Below are 11313 nucleotides of genomic sequence, written 5' to 3' on the forward strand. Positions count from 1 at the left end.
GGTGCCACGCAGTGGGACTGAACCCGGAACCATGTGGTTGGTAAGCAAGCTACTTACCACACAGCCACTCCTTCGCCTATAGAAGACACTTGCCCAAGGTGCCACGCAGTGGGACTGAACCCGGAACCATGTGGTTGGTAAGCAAGCTACTTACCACATATATATATATATATATATATATATACATACATACATACATATATATATATATAAAAGCAAAGTTTGAAGAAAATATTGGCCATTTTTCATACTTTCTTGGGGTAAGTAAATAGGAAATAACAGTTGCTACCCAAGGACAAAAATCGTATTCTACAATGTTATCGACATACTATGCTGAATGTTTTAACAATTTAATTTAATTTAATTAACGGGAAGTGATGGCCAACTCTGCCATATCTACTTACATACACATGCATTTTATTTTCTGTCAGATGAAATGACAAACAGGTTGGCTTCATAGTCATCAGGAAATAGGATTGGCAGTTAGTCACAAATACTAAGGCTTTTCCTGGTGAGTCACATATATATGACATCCCAAACCTCTTCTCATCATCAGTAATGACAGGTGTGCAAACTATCATTTCATATGCACTTTCTCATAAAAACATTTTAATTTCTCCTGACACAACCTTACAATAGAGAACTCCTCCCACCTCTGTTCCTTTCATCACAGAACATTGGCAAACCTTTTACTTTTAGCTTATCTCCATGACATGGATACCTAATGTCTAGTATCTCTTCTAGCAACCAGATAGTCTTCCTTGCTTCTAATACTTCTAGGCTTGTCACCTTGGTTAGAATATTGCTGCAACCACAGATCTCTGGCATCTCTGGTCTACAACAGATTGTTTCACAAAAACTCCAAACTGTCCTTCTGTTTGTCATATGCTTCAACTAGTGCTACTGTGAAGCTGTTTGATCGCAGGATATTTCAACCTCCTTAACTTGCTTCTCCAAACTATTTCGTGTTTCTGAGTTTTTTCAGCTCTCACTCTGCTGTCCCTCATCACAAGTCTTTGTTGAGTGACTCACCAGGAAAAGCCTTAGTATTTGTGACTAACTGCCTATCCTATTTCCTGATGAGTATGAAGCCAACCTGTTTGGCATTTTATCTGACAGAAAATAAAATACATGTGTATGTAAGTAGATATGGCAGAGTTGGTCATCACTTCCCAATTAAATTGTTAAAACATCCAGCATAGTATGTTGATAACATTGTATAATACGATTTTTGTCCTTGGGTAGCAACAGTTATTTCCTATTTACTTACCCCAAGAAAGTATGAAAAATGGCTAATATTTTCTTCAAACTTTGCTTTTGTTACATTTATTCACACCCCAAAGAATCCCTCTCAACATCTGGTTATATGATGCTCCCCCATTGCTCCTGCTCATGATACACATATTGTCATCCACTAAGGGACATGCTCAAGTGGTTAAGATCAAGCAACTGTGGTACTGAGCAGAATATTTGCTATAGCAATATTTCTGCTTCAGCAGCTCAACACTTGAATGTGTCTGAAATGTAGTGGAAAATAAGTCAGTTTCAAAACATTGATGTCCATGTTGCAAAAATAAAGTTTGAAGGAAATAGTAGTCATTTCCTTTGATTTCTAGATAGAAACAAATAGGAAATAACACTTATTGACCAAAGACAAAAAAAAAAAAATTATTTTGTTACACAGTGCAATAGCACTTTTTCTCCAAACCATTGGACAATCCCTCTAAACACATGGCTTATATTTTATCACAGAGATGTGAGTTTGAGTCTCATGGCTGGCCAGTAGCATATTTTTCTGCAATAAATGGATATCCTGATCACGCTATTTATAGCATTATCATGCGTTTGAGAAATAAATTTATTTCAGTTCTTAAATTTTATGTTTTATAATCTTTCTTATATTTAATAATCTTTCCCAAAATACAATTGAAGCATTGCACAACTTGTGTAAGGTAATGTAGTTATAGTCTTTGTTATGATTCATTGGCATCACCTTACATATTTTGTCTACCTTGTCACTTGCATTGTTTAAAGGATTTCAAAAATATTTATATCATAATACATCCCCAATTATATTCTAAAATGCTGCTATATCGTTAATCTTTGATAATATTTATACACATCTCCTGACCTTTCAAACCACTTCCATTGGTTCACTCCTGAGACTGATATACTAAAGTTATTTACAGTGAATTATGCACCACACCTATCTAATTTTGCCATGAAACCCAAACTGTTTGTTTTAAGTTAATCACATAAAGCAGATACTCTCTTTTCTGTGAAGTAAATCCTGAGTTTTCCTCAAAGTGTATGTATACTTATATGTATGTGTGTTTGTCAGTGTGATTATGTATGTATGAGTGTTGTAGAAATCTAATCTATTTTGTGTGTGTGTGTGGAGAGAGAGAGAGAGAGAGAGAGAGAGAGAGAGAGATCTGTTGCAGTAAATTAAGTCAAGAATGTTAAGTGTAATAGGAAAAGTTACGATAAAATGATGCCCTTTAGTGTGGAAGTATTCCTTTCAGTTATTAATATACAGGGAAAGGAAATAAAACAACCAACACAACAAAAACTCTGAGAACAACTTTTAAACTGATTAAGAGTGTCTAAAAACAGAAATGACTTCAGTGAGAAATTATGTTGTTTGTGAAGAGTTTAATTGATTAGATTTTAACAGTAAACCAAAATAGAATTTAGATAAAGAACCAATGGAGTATTTTATATTCCGAGAAGAAATCCGTGATTACTAAACAAAAAGTTATAAAATGTTCCCTTTGTCCTTTGTCTATATTTTCTATCTCTGGCTCCATCTCTTTGTCTCTGAGCTCTCCCAGTTTTCTCAGAATTTCTACTTTATCTAAGGAAATGAAGAATACAAGTCTTATGCAGCGTTCAGGAATTGAAACACAATACATATGTTAACATAGCTATTATTGTTGTTTAAATTTAAGTGAACTTTGTTTGAATATTTCCACTAAAGTTTACTGGTGGGGGCATATCAATAAATTTTAGGTGTCACTCATCATCACCATCATCATTTTAATGTCCACTTTTCTATTCTTACTTGGGTCCGATGGAGTTTATTAAGGGAGATTTTCTACAGCTAAATGTTGCTAGTCCTTACCTGTTTCTAAGCAGCAAGGTTATATTTCCCCCTGGTCAGACATTTTTTCTGTGAATATTGGAAATGAATGACACTGCTTGTATGACAATAATATTTGTTTGTAACTATGATTCAATGTGAAGAGGACACACACACACACACACACACACACATATACATCAATCATCAATTATCATTCATTATCAACATTTTACATGCTGGCATGAGTTGGACAGCTTGACAGGGACCAGTAAGGCCAAGGACCACACCAGGTTCTATAGTCTCTTTTGGCTTGGTTTCTATAGCTGGATGCCCTTCCTAATGCCAAGTACCCCACAAAGTGTATTAGGTGCTTTATATGTGACACCAGCACCAGTGCTTTTTATATGGCTCCAGCACCCACATCAATGCTTTTTAAATGACACCTTGGTTTTAGGATCTTAATTATCTTGTGGTGGGCAGATCTCCTCAAGTACAGCAATGCACCACATATTTCAATCCTTTGTCATCTCCTTCACAAGGTTCAGTGTTTTGAGATCAATCTTCAATACTTCGTTGCATGTCTTTCTGGGTCTCCCTCTTCCACAAATTCCCTCCACTTACATACATACATACATATGTATGTATGGTATACTATGCTATGCTTCTTTCAGTTTCCATCTACCAAATATACACGAAGATTTTGGTTGGCATGGGTTACAGTTGAATACATTTGCCCAACATGCCCCACAGTGGACATGAACCCATATCATATGGTTGGAAAGCAAATTTCTTAACCACAGAGCCATTCCTGCACCTTAAATTTACTGGATACATAAGACAATTGTAAATGTCTATCATGTTTACTATAGACAGGGACACTGGGTTTGACTGAATGTTGTCATTCCAAATACTCTTATATTCTCTTCAGTAACTGGTTACCCTACAATAACTGCCACTGGGAAATTATATTTAAAGCTGCTATTGTTACATTTATAACTAGCACTATAGCATTTAAACTGGCCATATCCAACCCAAATACGCTATCTGTGTTATGCTATTTTAATTTCAAACCAGATTCGTCTGTCTTCTCATACCTACTCTACAATGTCATTCTTAAAATAAACAATCACATCCATCAACTGCCAATGGGGCAAGCTAGAGGTAGTAGATAGTTTCTGTCATCTAGGTGACCAAGTTAGTAGTGGAGGTGGATGCTCCAAGAGTGTAGCTGTGAGAATAAGATTAGGATGGGCAAAATTCAGAGAACTCCTACCCCTGTAGGTAACAAGGAGCCTCTCTCTCAAAGTGAAAGTCAGATTGCTTGATGCCTGTGTGCAAACAGCTATGCTACATGGCAGTGAAACATGGGCTATGACAGCCAAAGACATGCATAGGCTTGAAAGAAATGAAGCCAGTATGCTTTGCTGGATGTGTAATATCAGTATGCATGTTTGACAGAGTGTAAGCATCTTGAGAGAAAAGTTAGGCATAAGAAGCATCAGATGTGGTGTGCAAGAGAAATGACTGTGCCGGTATGGTCATGTAATACATATGGACGAGGACAGCTGTGTAAAGAAGGGCCGATCTCTAACTGTAGAGGGAACCTGTGTTAGAGGTAATGAAGCATGATCTTCAAATTTTGAGCCTCACAGAGGCAATGACTAATGACCAAGACCATTGGCAATGTGCTGTGCTTGAGAGGACCCATCAAGCTAAGTACATCCATGCTGGTGGCATGGAAAGAACACCTTTCCAGCATTGGGCCTCACAGAGGCAAAGTGATTGAGTTCCTTTCACGTGTTGAACCTCATAGAGGCAATGACCGAGACCTTTGGCATTGTTGTGCTTGAAAAGAAGACGCATCAAGCTGAGCAAAATCACAGTCATGGCAGATACTGGTATCATGCAAATTGGCACCCATGCTACTGGCACATAAAAGCACCCTAGTGTCATGCAAATGGCACCCGTGCTGGTGGAACGTAAAAGCATCCATTACACTCTTGGAGTGGTTGGCATTAGGAAGGGCATCCAGCTATAAAAACCATACCAAATCAGACTGGAGTCTGGTGCAACCTTCCAGCATGCCAGCCTGGTTAAACCATCCAACCCATGCCAGCATGGACAATGGACACTAAATGATAAGGATGATGAGCAGGACATTCACTAAATCTTGAAGCTATAAGATAATGCATGATTAATTCAAAACAAAGTGAATAAATAAGCATTATATTTTTTGCCAAAGTAATCTGAAATGCTATCTGACATATTTTCAGCTAATTAGTTCTGTCATGTAAATTATTGATGTCACAGCAGCATTTATTTGAAATACTGATGAGAGTATAAAACTACTCAGAGCAGCATTGTCAAACTGATCCTTCTTTTACTGTCCATAGTAAGATTGAATAAACATAATAAATATTTACAACGGTTTTATGTACTTTGTAAATTTGGTCACAAATTTTGGCACAAGGTCAGTAAATTTGGGGGCGGAGGGGAGAACAATTATATCGTCTTCAGTGCTCAACTGGTACTTGTTTTATCAACCTGAAAGGATGAAAGGTAAAGTCGATCTCAGTAGAAATATATATCTTGTAAATTTATTTAATTTACAAAGGCAGCAACTGCTAAAATCTATGAGTATATCCACTAAAGTTTATTGTGGTGGGCAGAAGGTTCTATCAATAAATTTTAGCTGTCACTCATTGTCATCATCAGCATCATCATCATCATCATCATCATCATCATCATTTTACTATCCACTTTTCTATTTTTGTATGGATCAGATGGAGTTTACTAAGGGAGATTTTCTACAGCTGAATGTTCTTATTGCTAACCTTCGCCTGTTTCTAAGCAGCAAGGTAACATTTCACCATGGCCAGATATGTTTTCAGTGAATACTGGAAATGACTGACACTGCTCGTATGACTAACATCCATTTACAACTATGATTCAGAGTGAAAAGGATACCCAAACACACAGAAATATATACACACACATACACGTGTGTGTGTATAGATAGGTAGATATACATATACATATATATATATTTACACACACACAGACACAACACATATGGCATACTCCTTTCAGTTTCTGTCTACCAAATCCATTGCAACTCTTTGGTTGGCCTCTGTTATAGTGAATACATTTGTCCAACATCTCTCTGAGTGAGGTATGTAAGCTAAGTAGACTTTAGTGTGAAAATTAAATACTATTGACATTTCAGTAATATACATAGCCTATACTCTCATGGTCAAAGGTGTTTGGATTACAATATTACAATGCTGAACCCTTTATCTGATGTAGTTCTTTGAGAATACACAATCCAATAGATCCTTCTTCTTATAAGATGGCAGTGTGTGATATTAAGGAGATTTAGCTGCTGTCTCAAGGAAGTAATGTGACCACATAGTTTACTCTGTTGGCTCAGTTAACATAATTTCAAACACTGTGTCTTTTAGTGCAATGAAACATGTGGCTTCCTGTAGTTTTGAATGGAAATATGACACAAAAATAATGTAAAATGAACAAGGGAAAAAAAGAAATCCAAAGAAAAACAACATTATGCAGAATATTTTATTTCACTTTTCAAAACCACATGTGTTCATTTCCTTAAAAAATACAGAATTTCAGAATATCTCTGATGGAAAAAGAAAATTAAAGAAAAAATACTGATTTCTGAAGCTAAATGCACTGTTCAATAATCATAAATGAGCAGGGTATGTATTTGTGTATACATGTGTGTGTGTATTTAAGTATGTATGTTTGTATGTATGTGTCCATATGTGTGTTTGAAAGAATTTTGCCACTGGCCTTCGTTGTTTATTTATTTAGAGGATAATTAAGATCTTCAATTTCATCCAATGCAAGACTTTATTTGTAGAGAAGTGTACCCCAATATTGATTACAAAAGAAAAAGCAAAGCAAAACGAAAATAAAAACAAACAAAAAACATTCTATAATAATTTAATGATTGCAAAGAGGGGCAAAATAATTAAGTGACTAGGATAAAATAAAATTTTTAAAATATCTATAAAAATGTGAGAATTAAGGAAGCTTTGCTGATTTCTGGTAGAAAGAAAAACCTGTCAACTGAAGCTGTAATTTGCAGCATATTGGAAACAATTAAAAATAAACTTTAATCTGTTCACAAACAACAATAATCCATAGATCCAGTTTCCAGGCCTTCTATGTGTTGTGTTAAGCAACTGAGAGACAAATAAACTTCTGTTGAGAGAATTCTTGTCTGTTGTTTTTGTTGTTATTGTTGTTATTATTATTATCATCATGATTATCATCATCATCATCGTCGTCGTCGTCATCATCATCTCTGTTCTGATATGTTGCCAAAAAAAACAGAAGAGTCCTTTGACTTGCTTCTGCTACATTCTTCACATCAATGTCTGTTACTCTCCAGACATTCCTTTAACAGCTGTAACCAGCCAGCCAGCAAGTTAAACTTCAGAGAGTTAAAACATGAATTCTTTCAATTTGGAATATGAAGAAGATATTCTGAGCAAGAAATATTAGAAGTCTCATTTATGTGCCCAAATAATTTTTTCATTGGCAAATGTTTTATTCTATTTGATGATTTAGTATAATTATTCCATTTATTCTATGGAAGCAAATGCTACGTCTTACAAATGTGTATCAAAACCCTTCTTCAGTTTGAACCTAGACTGTTTTCTCTCCAATTATAAGATTTTTACAAACAAAAGTAGGATCTTTCAAACTGTGTAATGACAGCATCAAAAAATTAACCAATGAAGCTTAACAGCTACACATAGTAGCAAACAACAAGCAGAAAGACAGACAGGAGTGAGTCATATAGTCAAATAAGAGAGGACTGAACAGTCACACATCACATCAGATACTGTTGAGTAGTGGATGATGTAAATGACTGAAATTGCTACTAATCTGGTGCGATCACTTGCATTCAGATTTTGAACTTGTATACAGGATGTGCAGCTAGCCATGATAACAGAGCACCAGTCTACCTCTACTGACTGAAACCTTGATGTGTCCAGTACTTCATTGATATTGATACATCACTGCATTGCAATACATCCAAGGCAAAAGACACTTAACTTGAAACGGCTTAGTTTACTCAGTTTCAAACAGGTAAATTAAGGAGTTACCTTTTCCAGTTGTACTTAGCAAGAACATCATAATGTTGGCAACTATTTCGTAAAACTTCATGGTAGACTCTCATGGCAAGAAAAATAATTTGGAGGTGAAATGTCTCTCACATGCTAACAGCTTTGAAAACTGGGGTAAGATCCAGCACACTGTAACACCTTCAGATAAAGGTGAATTATAAGGAAAATGAGCAAGAGAAAAAAAAAATGTCACTTCACCCATAACAGACACTGTTTATAATATATATATATATATATATATATATATATATATATATATATCATATGTACTCATTAGCCCTAATCTCCACCAAATACATTCCAAATTTGCTCCAAAAAGGCATTACTCATAATAAAAAAGATGTCATTTTAGTGCAGATCTTTGTGATTTGTCTTATCCATGCATAATTAATAAGTAGTAAAAGCATGTAGATATTTGTATGTATGTGTGTCCATATACATATACACATATATATATATATATATATATATATATATATGCTCACATACATGCTATACACATTGACACATATAAGCAGTTATATATATAAATATATATATGTATATAAAATATATATATCTATGCATAGATCAAATAACTCTGGAGAAGAAAAAGAGCTTTTAATGTTAGGATCTGGAGGGGAATGTCTGGATAGGGTGTGCTTGTGTATGTATATAACAAAACAGATAAGAAAGGCATGTCCTTAGTTTAATGAACCACACCTTTTCGAGGAAGTTATAAGACAAAGAATTTATACACACACTTGTGCACACATACACATTCAGAAACAGACTAACATACATACTTCATTCACATCTTCGCATATGCATACACAAACACACACCAGACATTTAGCTATCTGAAAACATCCCCACCAACCACCCCAACAACAACAACAACAACAAAAATCCCTAAATAATGTAATTTTGATCCAAAAACAGTCCATAAAAAAAAAAAAAATTCTTTCCAGAAATAGTGGAAGGAGTTCAAATGAGAACAAATCTGTAAATTGCAAATCCTTGGTAATTAAAAAGGAAGAAAAAAAAACAACAGTTATTAAGAGGAGATATAAGCCAAAGTTTGTGTCAGTTGCTCTGGTGGATACACACACACAAAGGATGTGTGTATTAACGGAATAGTGGATCATAACTGGTTTATTTCTTTACAAACATGTCAGGGGTAGGCTGAGGTTGAGTATTCTACAAACAGAAGCAATCAACAGGTATTCTTCTTTTCAGAAGAAAAGAATATAGGACTTTCTTCAGTGTTTACCTGTATAAAAAGAAAAAGTAAAAGAGAGAAAATGAGTAAAAGGCAAGTTTGATTTCTTGGTTAAACAAAAATATGTACTGTTAATTTCTTAAGAATTTAGAAACTTTGAGAGATAGGGAATAAGTTGTTTTTAATGGTGGAACTTGAAGTAAATAAAGATATCAATAAGGTGTAGAATGCTGGATTAAAAACCTCATGGATGTAAAAAAAAAAAAAAAAAAAAGTTGAAGGCTGCCCATGGGGCTCAAACCCACATCTTCTATAAGCATGACCGTTGTTCAGTCATATCAAAGCAACCCCTTGAATTTTTTCCATCCATTTTTGAGAATAATATGTTGCTTACATCTTAATAATTTAGAAAATTTGAGAGTTATGAAATAAATCATTTTTAGTTGTAGAACTCAAAGCTGACAATGCTATAAATAATAGCATGTAGGTAACCTTCAGCTTCAACTTCTTTCATCCAAGGGGCTTTTTAACATAACATTCTATACACTATTATTTATAACTTTATCTACTTGAAGTTACATCATTAGAAATAACTTATTAAAAATATGTTTTGCTATGTATTAGTATTTATACATATGCAAACAGACACACATACAGATGCATGCATATACACATGCACATCGTTTGTTTTATATCTGTTTTACCACAGCAGGGTTTTGATGAGCACATTGTTTCTTTGCAGCTAGATGCCCTTCCTGACACTGACTGCTTTTTATGCAAGGGAAGATTTTTTATTCTACTTATTTTTAAAAATGCAGAGTTGAAGGATGATTTGTTAACAGGGAATACTGACAAACATCGGTGTTTTTAGCTCAATGTGCGAAAGTGTAGAACATAAACATCACACAGACATATGCATTCACACATATGTACAACTGAACACAATTGTAATAAATTTGTAGAATTAATTACCATTTCCCCTGTATTCTCTTTGTATTTTTCCTGACCATGCTACCAGGTATCCTTACACATCACTACTCACAAAGCATTTCCATTCTTCCCTTAATTACACCCTTCTCTTCAATTTGGGACCAAATTCTTTGTCATTTTCCCATAATCTTCAAGATTTTCCCATTATCTTCAAGATCTTCCAAGTGGTCTCTTCTGATAACTTGGATACCACTTAACAACTGCACTGGTCCACCTTTTGTCCATGAAGCTTGCCAGTCATCTAGCTTAGACGAGCTTGTGCTTTGCTACTTCATGATCACATTGTTTGCTCTACTCCAGTCTTGAATTACCTCATTTCACATTCTAATGATGACAAAGAATTATGAATAGCACCCACTGCCACCAAACAAAAACTCCAGAAAACAAAAAAAAAATAATAGAAACATGCTTTTTACCTATATACAGGTACAGCAACCATGTCAGGGCCTGGTGCTTGAGCATGACGCCGTGCATGAGTTTCACAATACAATTTTGAATCAATAACAAAATATCCTGGAAAGAGAGAAAAAAGATGCATCAGTACCTGAATGCATATACCAATGTATATATACATGCTATATCCATGTACACACACACAAACACACACACAGACACACACACACACTCACACACATGCACAAATACATACATATAGTTAGATACAAGTGTTTTTATATGAATGAGAAAAAGGAAGATTCATTGAATGAAGAACTCAATACATGCAGAGTCAAATATTGCCAACCTGGCATTGAGTGCTCTCATGTTTTATATAAAAATTTCACACATGTATGTATGTGTATAAATGAATATGTGTGTGTGTGTGTGTGTGTGTGTGTATATATATATATATATATATATATATATATATATATATATAT

General features: G+C 34.8%; 2 long non-coding RNA genes across 2 annotated transcripts in view; one reads left to right on the forward strand and one right to left on the reverse strand.

Moving 5' to 3' along the window:
• LOC106868488 (uncharacterized) overlaps positions 1-11313 on the forward strand; it is a 277576-nt gene that overhangs the window by 93937 nt on the left and 172326 nt on the right. The window lies entirely within an intron of this gene.
• LOC128248376 (uncharacterized) lies at positions 6644-11139 on the reverse strand. Its single transcript, XR_008264614.1, has 2 exons — positions 10852-11139; positions 6644-9496 (listed from the first exon to the last, which is right to left on the reverse strand). It is a non-coding gene; the product is annotated as an uncharacterized LOC128248376 (long non-coding RNA).

This window comes from Octopus bimaculoides, chromosome 7, assembly GCF_001194135.2.
Source record: "Octopus bimaculoides isolate UCB-OBI-ISO-001 chromosome 7, ASM119413v2, whole genome shotgun sequence".
NCBI classification, from domain to species: domain Eukaryota; kingdom Metazoa; phylum Mollusca; class Cephalopoda; order Octopoda; family Octopodidae; genus Octopus; species Octopus bimaculoides.